General features: G+C 37.0%; 1 pseudogene; it reads right to left on the bottom strand.

The window, feature by feature from the left end:
- Window positions 1-733: 733 nt before the first annotated feature.
- LOC107459539 (uncharacterized) lies at window positions 734-5,947 on the bottom strand (annotated as a pseudogene).
- Between the last annotated feature and the right edge of the window lie 15,420 nt (window positions 5,948-21,367).

Here is a 21,367-nt window from a genome sequence, read left to right on the forward strand (position 1 = left end):
GGATCAAGAAAGAAAAAAAAAAAAAAAGAGAATGTAGGCATTGCCAATCTTCAAAGATTTAGGTTACCATTCGGAGGGGAAGCACAATAATGAAGCAACGTCGTAGGGGAACACATGCACGTCCTCCTCTTGGTGCTTCGACCTAGCTCGAAGATGATATTTCCTCTTATATATTCTTGATTATCGCCACGAAGAAGTGAAAGACATGTGGAGAAAATGATGTAACATACTATGACAAATGAAAGAAATTCAAAAGAAAGCTAAACAATAATCTTCTGCCTCGGACATGATGGAGAGGCTGCTCGGCTTTGGGTGAAAGGCTTCATCGCTTTTGGTTGCATTGGTTCTCCTCCCTCGCCCGCGGCCGTGGTTGATACGGAACGTAACCCAGGATAAGATGGATAAAAAAAGGGACTCCTCTACTTTAATTTGATTTCCTAATGCAACAGCTAAGGGAATCACTCTACCTCACCTGATCACACCCAAATTTCTCAAAGAAACTCAAAGAAAATTTTATTCATAAAAATTAAGAAAAAAAATGGTTACCAGGTGGGTTTTTATACCTCTTAAACAAATAACAAAAATAAAATAAATATAGAATAAATTCTAAGAAAGTGATGTCTCTTTTAATTCATCTTGACTAATGAGAGTCTTCAATGCATCTTGTAAAATAGTAAGACGTTGGCTTTTGATAATCGTTAATCATTGTCTTGCCCAATTCTTGATGCATCTCCTAAACATATGATTTAGCCATGTTTGCAAAATCTTCTTTTATTCTCTTAGTTGTTGCTCTTGTAATTGGACCAATTGGCATATGACAGTTCTCATTTTGTCCCATAGGGCTCGTAGCATTCTCTCCCTCCTGAAAAAGATTCGTCCTCGAATCTGCATCACAATCAAAAGGAGATAGGTCAGAGACATTAAAAGTAGCTAATACATTATACTCACCTGAAAGGTCAATCTTGTAAGCATTGTTATTGATCCTTTCGAGCACTTGAAATGGACCATCACCCCTAAGGTCTAACTTGGATTTTCTTTGAGTATGAAACATCTCCTTTCTCAAATGAACCCATACCCAGTCACTAGGTTCAAAGACAAGGTGTCTTCGACCTTTATTCACCCGTTAAGCTATCAACTTATTTTTCTGTTCAAGCGATTCACATGCTTTCAAGTGCATTGCTTTAAGCTTTTTAGCTTTACCTTCTACATACAAGCTAACAATATCACTCAAAAGCAAAGGTAATAAGTCCAAAACAGTTAAAGGATTAAAACCATAAACAAGTTCAAAAGGAGAAAATCCAGTAGAAGAATGAATGATTCTATTATAAGCAAACTCAATAAAAAGTAAACAATCTTCCCAAGTTTTCAAATTCTTACTAACAACAGTACATAATAAGGTCCCTAATGTTCTATTAACTACTTCAATTTGACCATCAGTTTGAGGATGACAAGTAATAGAGTATAATAATTTTGTGTCTAATTTACCCCATAAAACTTTTCAAAAATGACTCAAAAATTTTACGTCACGGTCAGAAACAATAGTTTGGGGAACACCATGCAAACGCACAACCTCTCTAAAGAACAGATCAACAATATTTGTTGCATCATCAGTTTTATGGCATGCAATAAAACGAGACATTTTACTAAATCTGTCTACCACAACAAAAATGCTATCTTGACATTTTTTTGTTCGAGGCAAACCAAGAACAAAATCCATAGAAATATCAACCCACAGATGCATAGGAACAGGTAAAGGGACATACAAACCATGTGGTAAAGACTTAGATTTAGCCTGTTTACATGCAATACACTTAGCACAAAATTTTCCACATCTCTATGCATGTGTGGCCAGTAAAAATGTTCAGATAACACGTCTAATGTCTTATGCACACCAAAATGACCCATCAAACCCCCATTATGTGATTCAAGAATAAGTAAGTCCCTCATAGAACAAGCAGGCACACAAATTCTATTACCACGAAACAGAAAACCTTCATGTCTATAAAATTTGTTAAATGCACTATGTTCACAAGAGGCATAAATAGCAGAAAAGTCAGAATCAGTGACATACAACTCCTTTAAAAATTCAAATCCCAATAACTTAGAGGTAAGTGTAGTAATCAAAGCATACCTCCGAGATAAAGCATCAGCAACGACATTATCTTTACCTTGTTTAAAGGCAATCACATAGGAAAATGTTTCAATAAATTCCACCAATTTAGCATGTCTTTTATCAAGCTTACCTTGTCCTTTTAAGTGCTTCAAAGATTCATGATCCGTGTGAATCACAAACTCCTTAGGTAAGAGGTAGTGTTGCCAAACCTCTAAAGTCCGAACCAAAGCATATAATTCTTTGTCATATGTTGAATATTTACGCTGAGCTAAATTCAACTTTTCACTGAAGAAGGCAATGGCTCGTTTTTCTTGCATTAAAACGGCACCTATACCAATCCCAGAAGCATCACATTCAATATCAAAGGTTTTATCAAAGTTAGGTAAAACAAGAATATGAGCAGAAAACAAACAGTTTTTTAGGGTATAAAATGCAATTTCTTGTTCCCTTTCCCATTTAAATCCAACATCCTTTTTGATAACCTCTGTGAGAGGCGCATCAATGGTAGAAATTTTTTTTACAAATCTTCTATAAAACCCAGCTAACCCATGAAAACTTTGTACCTCAGAAGCATTCTTAGGCGTTGGCCATTCACGAATAGCCTTTACTTTTTCCTCATTAACTTCAATTCCACTCGCACTCACAACAAAACCAAGAAATATAACTCGATCAATACAAAAAGTGCACTTTTTAAGATTAGCATATAATTTTTTTTTCGAAGCACTTCCAAAACAGCTGAAACATGTGACAAGTGGTCATCCAAACAAGTGCTATAAATGAGAATATCATCAAAATAAACAACAACAAATTTACCCAAAAAGTCTCGCAAAACATGGTTCATTAGACGCATAAAAGTACTAGGGGCATTAGTTAACCCAAAAGGCATTGCTAACCACTCATATAACCCATGTTTTGTTTTAAATGCAGTCTTCCATTCATCCCTTGGTTTCATTCTAATTTGATGATACCCACTTTTAAATCAATTTTAGTGAATATGCAGGCACCATATAACTCATCAAGCATGTCATCTAACCTAGGGATAGGATAACGATACTTTACCATAATTTTATTGACTGCACGACACTCCACACACATTCACCAAGTACCATCCTTCTTTGGAACCAACAAAACTGGTACAGCACATGGACTCATACTCTCTCTGATGTGACCTTTGGCTAATAACTCCTCCACCTGCCTTTGAAGCTCCTTTGTCTCTTCAGGATTACTCCTATAGGCTAGTCTATTAGGAATGCTAGCACCAGGAATAAAATCAATTTGGTGCTAAATCCAACGTAATGGAGGCAAACCACGTGGCACGTTAGTAGGAAAGAAATCGGCAAATTCCTACAACAAAGAGACAAAGCTATTTGGCAAATTTGGGTTAAGGTCAGTGTCAGAGAATAAAGTATCCCTAAATCGAACCATAAACAAAGCTTTCTTGCCTATTAAAACACTCTTAAATCTCTCTCTTTTGCAAAGAAACACAATTTGCTCTCAACTTTCTCAATTTTTTTGTATTTGTACTACTCTCATGACATGGACTCTTTTCTTTTTTTTCACTCTCCTTTGGGCCTTTTGCTATATTCTTTTCTCTCATAGCCTCTTTTCTCTCAGATTTTTCTGTGATCTCACATCCCATGTTCTCCTTGGTATCCTGTTAAAGCTTCAACTGGTCAAGGTAAACCTCCTTAGGTGATAAAGGAGAAAGAGTGATCTTGCGACCATTAAAATCAAAGGAGAATTGATTCGTGTGACCATCATGAAATGCTCGACGGTCGAACTGTCAAGGTCTCCCCAATAATAAATGACAAGCTTGCATTGACACCACATCACACAATGCCTCATCAACATACTTTCCAACAGAGAATAAAATTGTCACTTGTTTGTCAACCTTGATCTCTCCATTGTCATTCAACCACTGCAACGTATATGGTTTAGGATGTCGAACACGTCAAACCCAATTTCTCTACCATAAGTGTACTAGCTACATTAGTCCAACTCCCGCCATCAATAATCAGACTACACATTTTTCCACCGACCAAGCATCTAGTGTGAAAAAGATTTTGGCATTGCTCTAGGCTATCTTCTTTCACCTGCGAATTCAAAGCACGTCTAACAACAAGAGATTCATCATGGACTGCATACTCAACATCACCATCAGAACAATCCTCCAAAGATGGCATACTATTATGATCAGAGTCATCACCATGATCAGAATCAGACACAATATCATCTCTAATAACCATCAATCTCCTGTTTGGGCAATCACTAGTATAATGACCCATACCATGACACTTGAAGCATTTAATATCTCGATGTCTAGAAGTAGCAGAAGAAGAGTTAGAATTACCTTTCTTCTTCGTAGCATCAAACAATGCATTGGGTTCAACATCCTTAGTCTTTGTTGTGTCAGCACTACGAGACTCCCACTTTGGATTAGCATGCGATAATCCTCTTGGTGCTCTTCTTTGTTGTTGCCTTTCCACCTTCATTGCCATACTGACCAAATCCTCCATCTCCATATAATGATGTAACTCCACTACATCAGCAATTGCTCTATTCAAACCACCCACAAATCATGCCATAGTAACCTCAGTGTCCTCTTCTATGTTGGCAGTAATCATAAGCATCTCCGTTTTCTTATGGTAGTCTTCAACGGATTTGGAGCCTTGAGTCAGTCGATGTAACTTCTGATGCACTTCCCTGTAGTAATACGAAGGCACAAATCGTTTATTCATTAGGCGCTTCATAAGATCCCAAGACTCTATAGGGTGATCATCATTCCGCCGCCTTGTCTTCACTAGTTCATCCCACCAAAGCAAGGCATAGTCAGAGAATGCAATTGCTATCAAACGAACCTTCTTTGCCTCAGAGTAATTATGACAAGCAAAAATTCTTTCCACCTTACATTTCCACTCCAAATAAATTTCAGGATCATTTCTCCCTTTGAATGGTGGTATTTGCATCATGATGGCGTTGATATTGCTATCTTGACTTTTATGTCGAGGTGTGATAGTCATCATCAGAAGGTATGTATTCTAATGACGATTCTGGAAAGGTCCTTGTTTAGTATTCTTGGATAGTGTCTGTGTCACCTCTTGCTTCCATGCTTCCAATTCAGTCAAGGGATTTGTTAAGTGTTGAATGGCCCTTTGTATTAACTCCATGTCAACTAAAGTATCTTCGGAATGAGTTGCCATAACAATTAACTTGTAACAAAAATGTTATAAAAGGACCTCACAATCACTCGCTCACGTGTTTCACTCAAAGATGGACACTCGTGTTTATTCTCGAAATTGGCTTTTACCCTCTATTGAACTTACCATTCTTGCCTTTTACCACTCTTGAATCTCTTTGACTGTTGCACTTTAGAAATCAAATAAAAATAAAAGATAGAGAAAATTCGATGCAATATAGGTGTCCTTGGTTGCTCATACGGCTGTCCAGAACTTGTTCAGGTTCCACTAGTAGTTCTCCTTCCTCAGTGAGAGCCTCAGGTAGGCTTTGGGGTTCCACTGAAGATCCCAAACTCTTCTTAAGTAGTGAAACATGAAAAATAGGATGTATCTTTGCAGAGGCTGGTAACCGAAGTTTATAAGCCGCCGCACCAATTTTCTCTAATACTTCATATGGACCATAAAATCTGGCGCCGAGCTTCTGATTCGGTCTGGTGGCAAGAGACCGCATCCTGTATGGGTGGATCTTTAAAAACACGAAGTCTCCTACTTCAAAAGTGACATCTCTCCTCTTTTTATCAGCAGCTTGCTTCATGCGATTCTGGGCTCTATTCAACTGAAATTGTAACTCATCGAGCATCTGATTGCGGTCTTCCATTAGTAGTCTAACTTCCTCTACTGTAGATTCCAGCCCCCTCTTAACAATGGAGGCAGCTCCCTCCCGTATAAAGCTTGAAAAGGGGTCATGCGAATGGACCCGTGATAAGTAGTATTATACCAGAATTCGGCCCAAGGCAGCCAAGTGGACCACTGTTTTGGCTTAGAGCCTGTGAGGCAGCGGAGATAGGTCTCTAAGCACTTGTTAACAGCCTCCGTTTGGCCATCGGTCTGTGGATGATATGCAGAGGAGATCTTCAAGGAGGTTCCAGCCTGTTTGAATATTACGGACCAAAAGGCACTCATGAATATTTTGTCGCGGTCAGAGACAATGGAGGATGGAAACCCATGGAGGCGAACAACCTCCTTAATGAACAAGAGAGCAATGTCTTTCGCTGAGAAGGGATGTGCAAGCGGGTAGAAATGAGCATATTTGGAGAGTCGATCAACCACTACCAAAATTGTGTCCATCCCTTTGGACCGTGGTAACTCTCCGATGAAGTCCATAGAAATGTCAGCCCATACGTTTGTGGGTATGGGAAGAGGTTGAAGCAGGCCTGCCGGTTGAAGGGTGGAATGTTTATTTTTCTGACATACTTCACAATTTTTTACGAACTCCATCACATCCGACTTCATGCCTTCCCAATAGGGACTGGAAGAAATTCTCTTGTAGGTTCTAAAAAACCCAGAATGGCCCGCCAATTTGGAGCTGTGAAACTCCATCAAAAGCTTAGGGATCCACTTGGAGGTCTTGGCAATCACCAACCGCCCTTTATACCTTAACTTGCCATTGATTAATTCAAATCCGGACACTGTCTCATCTCCTTGTAACAGCTTCTGCATAATGGTCTTTAACTTATCATCTTCCAAAACCTCGGTCTCTAGTTCCCTCCATTCAGCAGCTATGGGAAAAGAAAGAGATGAGAAGTGGAACTTCCTTGAAAGAGCATCCGCAACTCGGTTTTCAGTCCCTGCCTTGTATCGAATGTCAAAATTATACCCCAATAGTTTGGATAACCATTTTTGCTGCCCTTCATCTGCAACTTTCTGGTCAATGAGGTATTTTAAAGATTTTTGGTCTGTGAATACCGTGAAATGCTGTCCGAGAAGATAGTGCCTCCATTTTTAGATGGCCAGCACAATAGCCATTAATTCTCTTTCATACACGGATTTGTTTTGAGCTGTTGTAGAAAGTTTTTGGCTCATGAAGGCAATGGGGCGCCCTTCTTGCATCAGAACTGCACTAACTCCCTTTCTCGATGCATCTGTCTCAATCTGGAAAGGTTTGGAGAAGCATGGGACTGCCAACACAGGTACTGAAACCATTGCTTGTTTAAGCTGTTGAAATGCACCTTCCGCCTCATCAGTCTAGTGGAAACAATCTTTCTTTAGTAGCTGGGTCAGTGGCCATGCAATGCCACCATATCCTTTATCGAATCTTCGATAATATCCCGTGAGGCCAAGAAAACCACGTAAACCTTTAAGGTCCTTAGGTTGCGGACAATCTAACATAACCTGGAGTTTTTTGGGATCAGCTGCCACACCTTTTGATGATATGATATGGCCCAAATACTCAATGCAAGATCTTTCAAAACAACATTTCTTTTTGTTGACCAACAATTGATTTTGTCGTAACAGTTCCAACACTTGCAGCAGGTGTCCGCGATGGCTGTCCACATCCTTGCTGTAAATTAGGATGTCATAAAAAAAACCAATGTAAACTTGCACAGAAAGGGTTTGAGGATATTGTTCATTAGTGCCTGAAAAGTAGATGGTGCGTTGGAAAGCCCAAATGGCATTATTAGGAATTCGTAATGACCCTCGTGCGTGCGAAAAGCGGTCTTGTGGATATCTTCCTCTTTCATCCGGATCTGATGGTATCCCGATTTCAAATCAAGTTTGGAGAAAACCGCAGCCCCCTCTAATTCGTCCAACAACTCTTCGATTATAGGAATCGGAAATTTGTTCAGAACGGTGATTTTGTTGAGCGCCCGATAATCAACACAAAATCGCCATCCGCCATCCTTTTTCTTCACAAGAATTACTGGACTAGAGAATGGAGTAGTATTAGGTCTGATAATTCCTATTTGAAGCATTTCCTCAATTATCTTCTCCATTTCCTCCTTTTGATAGTGAGGATACTGATAAGGGCGTATGTTGAATTGGCTCAAGAGTTCAGTGGTCTTGGAAGAGATGGTGATAGAATCTTCATCGGCATCAGGGCGGAATAACGGAGTAACCAAAAATCCCTCTTCAGCATTTCGCAGGGCTTGTAGAGTCACCTTACTACTGGCATGAGTCCTTCCTAAAGTTGGGTCACCCTGTCATGTAACCTTCGAACCATCTTGTACCCAGCTAAGCGATAAAGTGTTGTAGTCGCCTTCAAATTTCCCAAGACTGGCGACCCAACCAGCACCCAAAACTACTTCGGATCGTCCTAAGTCTATAACCAAAAAGTTTGCAATGATGGAAATTTCTTGCACCAGAATTTTGACGTTCTCGCAGCTACCTAACCCCTGCTCAATCGCGCCATTACCCACCTCGATGTGGAACAGAGGTAGGCGCATCAGCGGTAAACCCAAAGTGGAAACTATAGTAGAGGAAATGAAATTGGCCTCAGCACCTAGGTCGACCAAAATAAAAGATAGAGAAAATCAAATAAAAATAAAAGATAGAGAAAATTCGACGCAACAATAAGAGAAAAAGATGGATAGAATAATAAAAAGGGACAAAAACACAAAAGACAAAAGATAAAAATAATAAAAAAATAAAAATAATAAGAATAAGAATAATAATAATAACGTATGTAATGATTTTTTTTTGTTTTTGAGATTGTTGCTTTGTTTTTTAGAAGAACACAACGCTTTTTTGTGTTTTTTTTACTTTGTTTGAATGCTACTGTGTAAACTTTAAAATATGTACTCTTTAGTATGTACTCCCTTTTTTTTTGTACTCAAGATATGTTGACAAAATAAAAATTTACTAATAATAAAAAAACTTCAAAGTGCGGTACTCTTTTTTTTTAAATTAATAAGGAAGGAATGATGAAAAGAATAATGATGAACACAAGGACAGAAAATAACAAGAATATCCAGCCGTAGTAGCAGTGGACAGATCTACCCCGCCCCTCCACCGAATAAACTTATACATAATGAAAGCTGTTGTTAGACCAGATATACCCATCGATGATGGCTCCTCTTCCGCCAATAATGTTGAACGGCACAGGAGAAACTGATAGTTAATATGCCTAGGTTGATGCTCACTTTGTTACTTAGATTATTTCTTTATCAATAATAGACTTATCATTGTAATTATTTTTTAGTGAGAGTACATAAAGAGTACATAGTATATAAGGTGTAATAACTCAACAAATATTTTCGAAAGAGATTATTCATTCTCTTCAACAATGATAAGCCTATTATTGATAAAAAAATCGAACTATGTGACAAATTACTTTAAATTACTTTCTTTCTAAGAAGATTAAGAGAGAAACTATTCACTCACGTGTCAGAAATAATATATATACTATATACTATCTAAACTATACGCAATTTCTTTTTATACATTTCCTAAAATAATATATATACTATATACTATCTAAACTAAAATACATATCCGTTATTACATTTCCTAAAATAATATATATACTATATACTATCTATTGTATAATAATTATTTTAATGAATAAAAAATACTCATATTTTTTGTATTTATCTTTCCGGGCCATTCAAGGTCGGAAAGTTTTCTCTATTTTTGACGACTCCTTTCATGACTTCAAAATTTTTTTTTTCAAAATCCAAGCCGTAGAGGGTTACCATCCTTTTTTCCTTAACGAGAACTACATTCCCCGATTTCCTCTTTATTGGTTAGAGGCCTCACCTACAGAGAAATTTGGCCTGGATGACTTGGATGAAGTTGAGGAGGCCATAGTGGAGTCCTTCCGAGAAGTTTGGGGAAGAGCCCCTAATCTGGACACAAAAAAATTTCTTCTGGGTTCTCCGAGTTTCGTACAGACCCAGCTAGGTAGCCTTTTACTTTTTGTAGTCGTTTCTGAAAGTATCCGACTTGTTTATATTGTAAGCTAATTGCTTTTTGTTTCTTTCTTTTAGAAATGGTGAAGAGTGGATCTAGCGCCGCCTATCAGAAGGTCCAAGAGGCTAAGAGGAAGGCTCGGGCCCGGGCTGATGCTGCGAGGGCTGCTGGCGCTCCTCCTCCTCCTCCTCCTCGTAATTTGGGGACCTCTTCTCGCCCAATTACGGTAACCACTGCCTCTGCTTCTCCTCTTCCTCCTCCTATCCCTCCAGTCCGACCTCCCTCCGAACCAGAGAAAAAGAAACGTAAGACCTCGGAGTCTGACTCTTCTCCTTCTGGGGAGGCCAACTTTGATGGTCCTAAATTCTTTCGGAAGCATATCTTCCCTCATAGCCAAATTGCTATGGATGATGCTTTCATTCGAAACCATCTTCAAATTTTGGTTCAGGGTCGGGGGGGTGTTCGGACTACTGGAGTCTGCACTGCTCTTCTTGATATCTTGGACAAAAATCCTCCAAGTTCTTTGGGTTCTTCCCAAAAAACTATAGATGAACTTCAGAGGAGGATTGTCCTGTATCAAGAGGAGGAGAATCGGCTTCAGGAGGAGGTCACTTGGATGAAGGAAGAGCTGGCCCAGCTTCAGGAGAGGGAGAAGAAGCTTATGGGTCAGTGAGCTATGGCGGAGGGCCTGAAGGAGAAGGCGAAGCAGAAATATGTCAGGGTCTTCTTTGAAAATATTGATTTACAAAGGCAGCTGGAGTCGAACTGGGAGGCCTATCAGGACTTGGAGAATTCAGTGGCAGAGAGCTCGGAGGAAGCCAGGAGGGTAATTAAGGAACAGGTCGGAGTTATAGCTCCTAACTTGGACCTTTCTCCCCTCCATCCCAACAAGATTGTTATTGATGGAGCTATTGTCTCCCCTCCTCGTCCTGAAACGGATTTCGAGCTGAAGACTCACGGGCAAAGACTTATTGAGTCCCCTCCTCATGAGGAGCAATAGGAGGATCCCCTGTCGAATTCTTCAGAAGCACCGACTTTCGTTGCTGAAGAGGACGCTCTAACCCATCCAACTCCTCCTGCTGATCCGAGTTCCCTTACTATTGGTGATTCCCATCCTTCTTCTAATTAATTTCAGCTATTTGGGGCCCGGCTTGTGGGCCCCCTTTGAACAGTTTATCATTTTTATATGTTGTTGTGGTTGTCCCTGACTTTTTCGACCTTTTTACGATCGTTAACAAAAAATTCCTCTGTGTGGTTTGCCGTTTTTGGGTAAGGGCTTTTATGAAATATCTTGCTTGTGCATACTTGGTTGTGTTTTGTGTAAGGTTTTTATTGAAACCTTTTTGTTTTTGTGAAAAAATCTTTTTTGCTGGGCAGGCTGTTTTTGCCTACGTAAGATTTTTCGAAGACTTCTAAAAACTGCCTTTTGCTTTTTACAAATGGATATGATTTTTCTTTATCCCTTTTGTGTTCCTTTCGTATTCAATTTTGGCTTATTGAATTGTTTTCGTAACTTAGGTTATTCTTGCGATGCATTTCTATTTTCTCGGGATCCCCGACTAGTAGGTCGTTTTGTGAGAATAATCCCGAGTTATTATGATCGTTTTTATAACTTCATTACACCGACTTGTACCTCGTCGTTTCATCCTGCCGATCACTTAGATCGGTCATCGAATTTTCACGCTTTTTCCAGCTTAAGTCGGTGCCTTTCGTAGAATGAATGGTAACAGCAAGGGATTTATAGAGAGATAAAATAAATCTTTATTTATTGACAGAGGTAGCTTTAGCTACTAAGGGATTTTAAAAGTTGTTAACCCTTAGCCTCCACTTTGATGCCTCGTTAAAACCCCCTTCACGAAAAAACTCTTTTTTGGGAAAAAACCATAAAGTCAGAAAAAAGAGTACATCAGGAAGTAGAGTTCGCTTTTAGCTATAATACCTCTTTATGTTACAAGCATGCCACGACCTTAGAAGCTCGGCACCACTCAAGTCGAAGACTTTGTAATATCCCTTTCCTAGGACCTCACTTATCTTATATGGTCCTTTCCAATTAGCAGCGAGCTTTCCTTCACCCGACTTGTTAACGCCAATGTCGTTTCTAATCAGGATCAAGTCGTCTGAGGCGAAGGTTCTTCGAATGACTTTCTTATTATATCTACTTGTCATTCTTTGCTTTAGTGCTGCTTCCCTTATCTGGGCTTGTTATCGAACTTTAGGGAGAAATTTAAGCTCTTCTTTGTGTGGACTTTGCTTGTCGATTTCAACGGGTATCATGGCTTCTATGCCATAAGCAAGTCAGAAGGGTGTTTCTCCAGTTGCAGACTGAGGTGTAGTCCGATATGCCCATAGTACCTGAGGGAGTTCTTCAGCCCATGCTCCCTTTGCATCTTGCAATCTTTTCTTTAACCCAGCTAGTATAACTTTGTTAGCTGTCTCGGCTTACCCATTCGCTTGTGGGTGTTCAATCGAGGTGAACTGATGTTTTATCTTCATGCTGGCTACCAGGTTTCTAAATGTAGAGTCGGTGAATTGGGAACCATTATAAGTGGTGATGAGTGGGGAACTCCATACCTTGTAATGATGTTCTTATAGAGGAACTTCCGACTTCTTTGAGCTGTGATAGTGGCCAATGGTTTTGCTTCAATCCATTTTGTAAAGTAGTCCACCCCACTATTAGGTACTTTACTTGTTCAGGTGCTTGGGGGAAGGGTCTGAGCAGGTCCAACCCCCATTTTGCAAAAGGCTATGGAGAAGTTATGCTAATGAGTTCCTCAGGGGAGTGACGTAGAAGTTTGCGTGCATCTGGCATGGCTGACACTTCTTTACAAACTCGGTTGCATCCTTCTGCAAAGTCGGCTAGTAGAACTCGGCTCGGATGACTTTTCTGGCCAGAGACCTTGCTCCGAGATTATTTTCGCATATACCATTGTGCACTTCTTCTAAAACTTCTATTGTTTTTGAGGTCGGGACACACTTCAACAATGGCGTTGATATTCCTCTTTTGTAAAGGATATTCTTCACCAAAGTGTAGCCTTGTGCTTCCCTCCGGATTTTCTTGGCCTCTTTTTCTTCTTTGGGTAGGATGTCAAATTTGATGTATTCAATTAGTGGATTTATCCACCCGAGATCTAATCTGGATACCTCAAAGACATCTTGTTTATCCTCTGTGATGGTTTCAGTGGCTAAGAGAAGGGGGGGTTGAATCTTAGCCCCCTTTTCGCTTGAAAACACTTGCTGACTTGACAGACTAATTCTGAAACTTTTACTCTTTTTAGCTCGTCACTACACACGAGACTTTTTGTTTTGTCTTGTCCCTAGCCACGAGACTTTTCTTTTTGTCTCGTCACTTGGCACGAGAAACTTCTGGTTTTTTCTCCTGTGTATTTGAAAACAGAAATGGAGTAGAAAGGAGAAGAAGATTGCACCCAGATATATCCTGGTTCGGCTGCTAAGTGCAGTGCAGCCTACATCCAGTCTCCATCACAAACATGATGGAATTTCACTATAATCAATCTGATTACAACTTGTAAAGTGCTAACCCAACTTACAAGGGGATTCCCACAGAATCATGATACACAACATAGATGAACAAAGGACCTCTAAGACATCTATGGCTTTTCTTTTAATTTTGCACTCTCTGCCTTTTTCCGCTCTATGGCTTTTTCATACAAACCTCACTTGTTTACCTTTTTTCATGAGACTCAAGACATGACAAAATTAAACAGAAAAATTACAAAACAGAGAACATTGAAGGAGAAGAGAAAAACTGTTAGCTCAGGTAGCTCTGAGAACTCTGTGCCTTGCACTCTCAAATTTTTTCCTTGCTTCAAACAGTGGTTGTCCACCCTTATTATAGAAGATGGGAGCCTCCACTTATTGAAGCCAAAACCAAACCAACTTCTTCCTCCTTCAACAAACAGAACCGGTTCGGCCACATAGAGAGAGAAGAGATAACCATGTAAAACCCAACATGCAATTACCTCTAGTCCTTTCTTGATCATCACCATTCATCAATCCGAGCTCTCCATCCTTGGCTTCCTCTCCAAGATGGATGTCTGGCCCTTGATGCTTCATGATGATGATGACTTCATCTGCTTCAATCTCTGCCTTCAACCATCACTTCGCCACTTTAGCTACTCCCTGTGGTGGTTGAGCAGAATCAAAGACAAGCCATGCTTCAAGAATCTCCCTTGCTGGCCGAATCTTCATCTTCCTTTTCTGAGCATGAAGAGCTCGAGATTACCTCACCAAATCTAACCACATTTGGTGAAAATCTCAGCTACAGCTCATTTTTATTTTAGTATGTTTTCTTGCCATCATTAGCTTGATGGTCTTGATGCATGCAACTTCTTCTTTTTCTTTATTGATGAGAATTGCTTCCATGGTTCTCTGGACAAGGACCGAAGAAAGAAGAAGAAAGAGATGAGAGAGAAAAGAGAATCTAAAGAAAAGCAACTCAAAGTGGTTAAACTAATTAATTGAAAGTAGCTTGCTTTTACTTCCCTTAGAGTGGCGTGCATAGTCATAATAGCCATCAAATCAATCTTCTCTCTCTTTCTTATGTTTCCAATGCATTAATTAAATTTGAATTCCATCCAAAGTGAGAAATAGAATCCGTTGGAGGCAAGCAACCAAATTCAAAGAGTTGGGTTTTTCATCAATGTGCCCCAATCCCTTTTTTCTTTTCGGACCATGCATGCTAAACAAATTGGGCTTGTGACATTATTTAAATTTCTGGCCCAATAGTAACATTTGCTTTCCTGATGAAATTTGGAACATGCACAAAGCAAATGGAAAGCATGTAACACACTTGGGTTTAGAGCAATCAAAATCATTTGGGCCCAAGTAACATCAAATCAGCCATATTCATCATATATTATCAAAACCAAAGGCTGAATGTATTCTGGGCTTGCACCAGAAAATTGTTTTCGGCCCAATATTAAACCTATACAACAAAATTATTTTAATTAACACATTAATCAAGATTAACTTAATAACTTTGTTGTTAATAATGTTTGATCATCATCAATTTAGTTTAGAGTTTTCCAAACTCATCACTCTGTTTTCGTCATAGAGGGCTCTTGGAGAGTTTCCTGGATCAGGCTTCTGTTATTCCCTCCAGGCTTGGTACTTGCTAACTTGGAGAGGGCGTCTGCTCTACTGTTGAGATCCCAAGTTATGTGTCTAACTTCGGTCTCCGAGAACCGCCTAAGATACTCCAAGGTTTTGTCTAAGTACCTCTTCATATTAGGGTCTTTAGCCTGATACTCTCCATTGATTTGGGAGGTCACTACCTGGGAATCGCTGAAGACCACAACTTTGACTGCACCGACTTCTTCTACTAGCTTCAACCCGGCAGTCAAGGCTTCATATTCTGCCTGGTTGTTGGAAGCTGGGAATTCAAACTTGTGGGACACTTCTATTTGAATTCCCTCTTGATTGACCAGTATTATGCATGCACCGCTTCTGACCTTGTTGGAGGAGCCATCCACATATAACTCCCATGCTGTGGAGGCTTCCTCTTGATCTCCTGCATATTCTGCTACAAAGTCGGTGAGACATTGAGCTTTAATTGCTATCCGAGTTTCATACTTGAGGTCAAACTCTGATAGCTCCATAGCCCATTGAACCATTCTACCCGCAACGTCTGTTTTTTGAAGTATTTGCTTCATGGGCTTATTTGTCCTGACTTTTATTGTATGAGCTTGAAAATAAGGTCGTAGCCTTCGAGAGGCTACTATTAAGGCATATGCAAACTTCTCGAGTTTTTGATACCTTAATTCAGGGCCCTGTAAGACTTTGCTGGTGAAGTACACGGGATGCTGCCCGACCTCATCCTCCTGTATTAGTGTTGATGCCACAGCTTTGTCGGCTACGGACAAAGACAGGACGAGCTCTTCCCCAACTTTAGGTCAGGTTAGAATCAGAGGTTAGCTCAAAAACTTTTTGAACTCTTGGAATGCTTCTTTGCACTTAGGAGTCCATTCGAGTTGCCATCCCTTTCTTAGTAGAGAAAAGAGTGGTAGGGATCTTAATGCTGATCCGGCTAAGAACTTGGAGAGAGCTGCAAGTCGGCTATTTAGTTGTTGGACCTCCCTCAAGCAAGTCGGACTTTTCATTTCCAGGACTGCTCTACACTTATCGGGGTTAGCTTCTAACCCCCTTTGTGTTAGCATGAATCCTATAAATTTTCCAACCTCTACTCCAAAGGTGTGCTTTGCAGGATTTAATCTCATCCCATGCGTCCTTATGGTGTTGAAGACTTGCGAGAAGTCAGTCAGGAGGTCGACTTCATCCTTGATTTTTACTAGCTTCTCGTCTACATATACCTCAATTAGGCTCCCAAGGAGAGGTGCAAACACTTTATTCATCAGCCTTTGGTATGTGGCTTCTGCGTTTTTTAATCCAAAGGGCATGACCACATAGCAGTAATTTGCTCTAGGCATGATGAAAGATATTTTTTCTTGGTCCAGCTTGTACATCGGAATTTGATTATATCCCAAGTACGCATCCATGAACGACAAGTATTGATACCCTGAGCTGGAGTCTACTAGGGTATCAATGTTTGGGAGTGGATATGGATCTTTCGAATACGCTTTGTTCAGGTCGGTGTAGTCGACGCACATCCTCCACTTGCCATTCTGCTTTTTTACCAGCACTACATTGGCCAGCCAAGCCGGATATTTGACCTATCTGATAAAGTCGGCTTCCAGGAGAGCTTGGATTTGCTCTTCAACTGCTTGAGCTCGTTCAGGGCCGAGCTTCCGTCTTCTCTGCTGAACAGGTCGCGATCCGGGGTAGAATTATTGCATTGCTTCTCTTGTGTAATGGATGACGTAGGCAAGTAGATATTTGTAAGTTCGCTACTTTTCAATGACACTACTTGTCATTAACAGATGACAATCTTAAGACTCGTGCAATACAAGTTACTTTACAATTAATTCAACTTGTTTAGGATTAGAAATCTATAATCTATTAGTCGATACCCGTGCATTTGCACGATTTTTATACAATTATTTGAAATAAAACGGATATTTTACTGCTTGCGTTTATAAATAACGAAAAAAAACATAACAAAATGTATATATATTAGGAAAATAATAAGTGAAAGTTTTTTTGTTTATTGAAAATGATATTCACCGAAGCATGTAATAGAATATTTAATTATATAAACTAAATTAATATTGACGGACAAAATTATGAAATGCATATACTTATACAAATACAAATGTGCAAATTAAAATGGAGTTGACATAAAAACTAAGAATTATCGTGAAATCATAAACTAAAGCAAAATGCATGTTTTTCAATAGGTATAAAATTAACATAATAAAAAATGGATTAAATTATGTAATGCCTTAAATTAAAAGTATAATGTAAATTCTAAAAATTAAACACACCAACATAGGAGAATACAATAAAATCTTCAATCTAATTTTTATCAGTGACTTTGGATAAATATTCAATATCTTTAGCTCTAATGACACCGATATCTTTACCTCTTTTTAACTTTGCATCACCCGACGCCTTGGCAATTGAATATATTAGTTAAACAATATATACATATTAGTTAAACAATGAATAAAATTTTTTTAGTTTATTTAATACAACATTCACCTAAAATTCTTAGTAAACCATCTATTTACATTAATTAAATAAAAAATAACAGAGATAATTTTAAAGTATATACTTATTCAAATACAAAAAAGACAAATTAAAACACAATTGTGATAAAAACTAAAAATGATCATGTTATCATAAACTCAAACAAGACACATGTTTTCCAACTAAATATGATATATGTATATTACATCCATCAAGAATTGGATCATCGGTAACAACAATAACTGAAAATCAGCAATATTTAAATTTATTCACAAAAACAAAACAAATATAACAGTGAACACACTCTTTATTTAAAATCTCTGCAATATTGCTCAACTTCTCATCCTCATCAACAACCATGCAAATTTGTTAAAAAATATGAGCAATACAATTAATATTAATAATTAAAAAAATAAAATAATTACAAATATAAATTTTGTTGTTTAAGACAATTCTATAATTTTATTTTTTTATGTTTACTATATAATTATTATACAGAATTTTTAACTAAATAAATTGATCAACTAAATTAGTTGATCAACTCAAATGATAACTAGAATCTTAATTAATAATACAAATCTTAAAAAAAAAACAATTTCACACTACTAACTCTTCAAAATTTAATAAATATAAATATTATTTGAAAATAATAAAGTTAACCACCAAAACTATTTTAATATTTTTCAAACATAATATTTTTGAGTTTAATAATACATGAATTTATTAACATAGTGAACTTAAGTTATTATATATTTAGTCTCTTTATATAGAAAAAAAATCTAGCAAAATAAATAATCAATTGAACATGACTGACATTAGGAAATTGCATTTGAAGTATAACAACTACAAAATAGCATATATTGACTTTATGCGGATCAATTTGAGAAAAAAAATTCAAAAATAATATTTATCCATCATAATTTATTTATAAAACTCAATAGACTATTCTAGATTTAAATTCTAAATTATTTGTAAATCTCTTTAAAAAAATCAAATTTTATCTATTACTCAAACAAATTAAATAAAAGATCAGATACTCAATTCAAACCCTGAATTTTAAAAAAAAATTGTCCAAAATCTGATTGGTCAATATATAAATTAGAATGATGAAAATTCAAACGGGTAGAACAACGTAAGAACTATATATAGCTTAATGAAAATGAGTCCACTTAGAACAAAATCCATCAGTCATTCGCCTGTTGGCCTCTCACAGCAACACAAGGTTCAAGAGGTAGAGATACCAAAAGACTTGGCTCTAAACTTAGTTTGAAAAATTACTTATAAATACAAAATCATATAATTTAAAAAGAACTTGCATACATAAAAATTTAAGGAAAAAAAAATTGATAGCTTCAACAAAGTAAATGTGTTTCGAAAACTTTTTATGAATAATTTTCTTTTTCTTTTTACTTTTGGATAAAATTTTAATTCTATTAATGGGAATATAAAGTATTTCCTCTTATTTTTAACTTTTGCTAAGTGAGTAAAAAATGATAAGAAACGTCCAAGCCAATATTAAGAGAAAAATAATTTGTGAAAAATATGAAATTAAAATATTGACATGACAAAAAGAAGTATATTTTGTTTTTTTTTTTGGTGCATTAGTACTTTTGGCTAATGTAAAATCTATGTATTTTTAAGGAAAAAATATTTTAAATCCCAATCTCAAGATCTTAAATAAAGTAACAGACTAGGCAGTAAAAATCACTCTTAAAATAAATGGTGCATACATGATGAAATAATTTGATGCAAAGAGAAACAAAAGAATAATAGTTACCAACTCTTTTAAACTTTGTGTATAAATATGAGGCTGCAATTTAATTTTTATTTTGAGATTAATACAGTAATAGATATTAATTCTGAAGTTGGACTACAATTTATCTTTTCAATCGTACCATACATTAATTGAATTTTATGGTAATTTATTGACTTAATTTTGATAGATTTAGTGCGAAAGTGAGTTTGGTAATTTTATTTTTGTACCTTTGTAATTTGCATCAAGACAAAAATAATTCTTGATTGTAATTGGATAAAATACAGCATGTACTATAATAAAGAATAGATGACTATAATAAAGGATAAGTTATTTGAGTTGGATAAAAAAAATACAATTGAATGAACTAAATGATAATATTTTATTTCATGCAAGGGAATCCGTTAAATTACAATTTGAGAATTGTAATTAAGGTAAGCACTCCAAACTCTTAAAAAGATCATTAACATTCAAACCTTACAATCAAAGAATCAACATTTTGGAATAATGACATATTGTATAAAAATTTATTTTAGGAGACCGAAAAATAGCAAAAAAGAGACCCTAAGAGAAATCGAGAGCTCTTAATACTGGCACAAGTCACATTTTCAAAGAATCTTCTCTTTTTCTCTTTTCCTTTCAGGACTACGTGACTCTACATCACGATGATCATAGAGGTCAATTTGATTAACCTAATCAACCTAAACAAATAGTTGCCAAAGTAATACAAATATTTGAACTTGTGGTAAATAATACTTGCTATTACTATGAGTTATAGAATAATGATTACTATTGATGAGTTATGGAATATCTTATTATATACTTTCAGCCGATCAATTATCATACATTTTGTTTAAAAATAAATAAATAAATAATTCAAACATAAAACCCAAGCCTCCAATACCTTGTTTATAGAATCTTCATTTTCTTCTTTGTTGGAATGCAAATAGAACATTCTCTCACAATCTTGCTATTTATGTGCTTTCTTTTTCCTTTTCTTATTGTGCTTATGAAATCCAGCCCAGACACATAGTTTTTTCAGAACAAAATATTGGGTAAAAAATGAAATATTAAGAAAAAGGAGTTAAAATTTTTTGCAACAGCCAGAACAAAATCTGATAAAAGTTTAATGGGATTAAACCCAATTAGAAAATAGATAGGGATAATATAATACCTGAAAATATACTAAAATGTCTAGTAAAATATCTAGTAACTTACTCTGCCAAAAGTCCAAAACTAATTTCAAGGTGCTATAAACTTAAAAGAGTTATGAGAAATAATTGAGCAGTTAACACCTTAAACACATGGTGATATATTTAACCCAAAATTTGAAAAGCCTAACTAATTATTGCATGATTTTTTTTCTTCTTTTAAATCAACAATGATAAGAAGACTCTAGAAAGAAAATTAAAAAACAAATAATCCAATAATCTAAATAAGTACCTTTAGAACCTTGAAGTTATTAATTTGCTCGAAATAACACATTTTAACTGGTTTATGTCTGTAAAGTTAGCCTAATTGTAGAAAAAAATTCTAAAAACTCTCAACACACAAATAAGAACCGTAAGATTGTGCATAAATTGGAAGAAAACAGAGCAAGCGGGAGGCAAATAGAAATTTCAAATTTGAACTGACTACAAAATTCTGCAAGTTGCCGCTCAAATGCTCAATCCTCCATTTTGGGATTGTTGCAGCTTCATTCTCCTTCAACCCATTGAGTAAAAGAAGGATGTGAGCTCGAGAGAGTGATTTGGGGATTGTTGAAGCCAACCATGCCTTGATTCTGGTGGATAAAAGGGAACTCGCAATAGCTAAAGACGGTTCTCTCTCAGCTTTAGCCAGTCCCTTGACGTAAAGATCGGCCAATGCCTGAAGACACCAAAAATCATTATATATTTTAGATTGCTATACATGATCTACATTTCAATACATTTCAATGCACACGTAACCAATAAAGCACAATGTCACAAACCTTTGCAACAATAGCTCGGTCTTTCGGATCAAAAGCCAGCAATCTCTCTAGTAATCATA

Source organism: Arachis duranensis, chromosome 7, assembly GCF_000817695.3.
Source record: "Arachis duranensis cultivar V14167 chromosome 7, aradu.V14167.gnm2.J7QH, whole genome shotgun sequence".
NCBI classification, from domain to species: Eukaryota; Viridiplantae; Streptophyta; class Magnoliopsida; order Fabales; family Fabaceae; genus Arachis; species Arachis duranensis.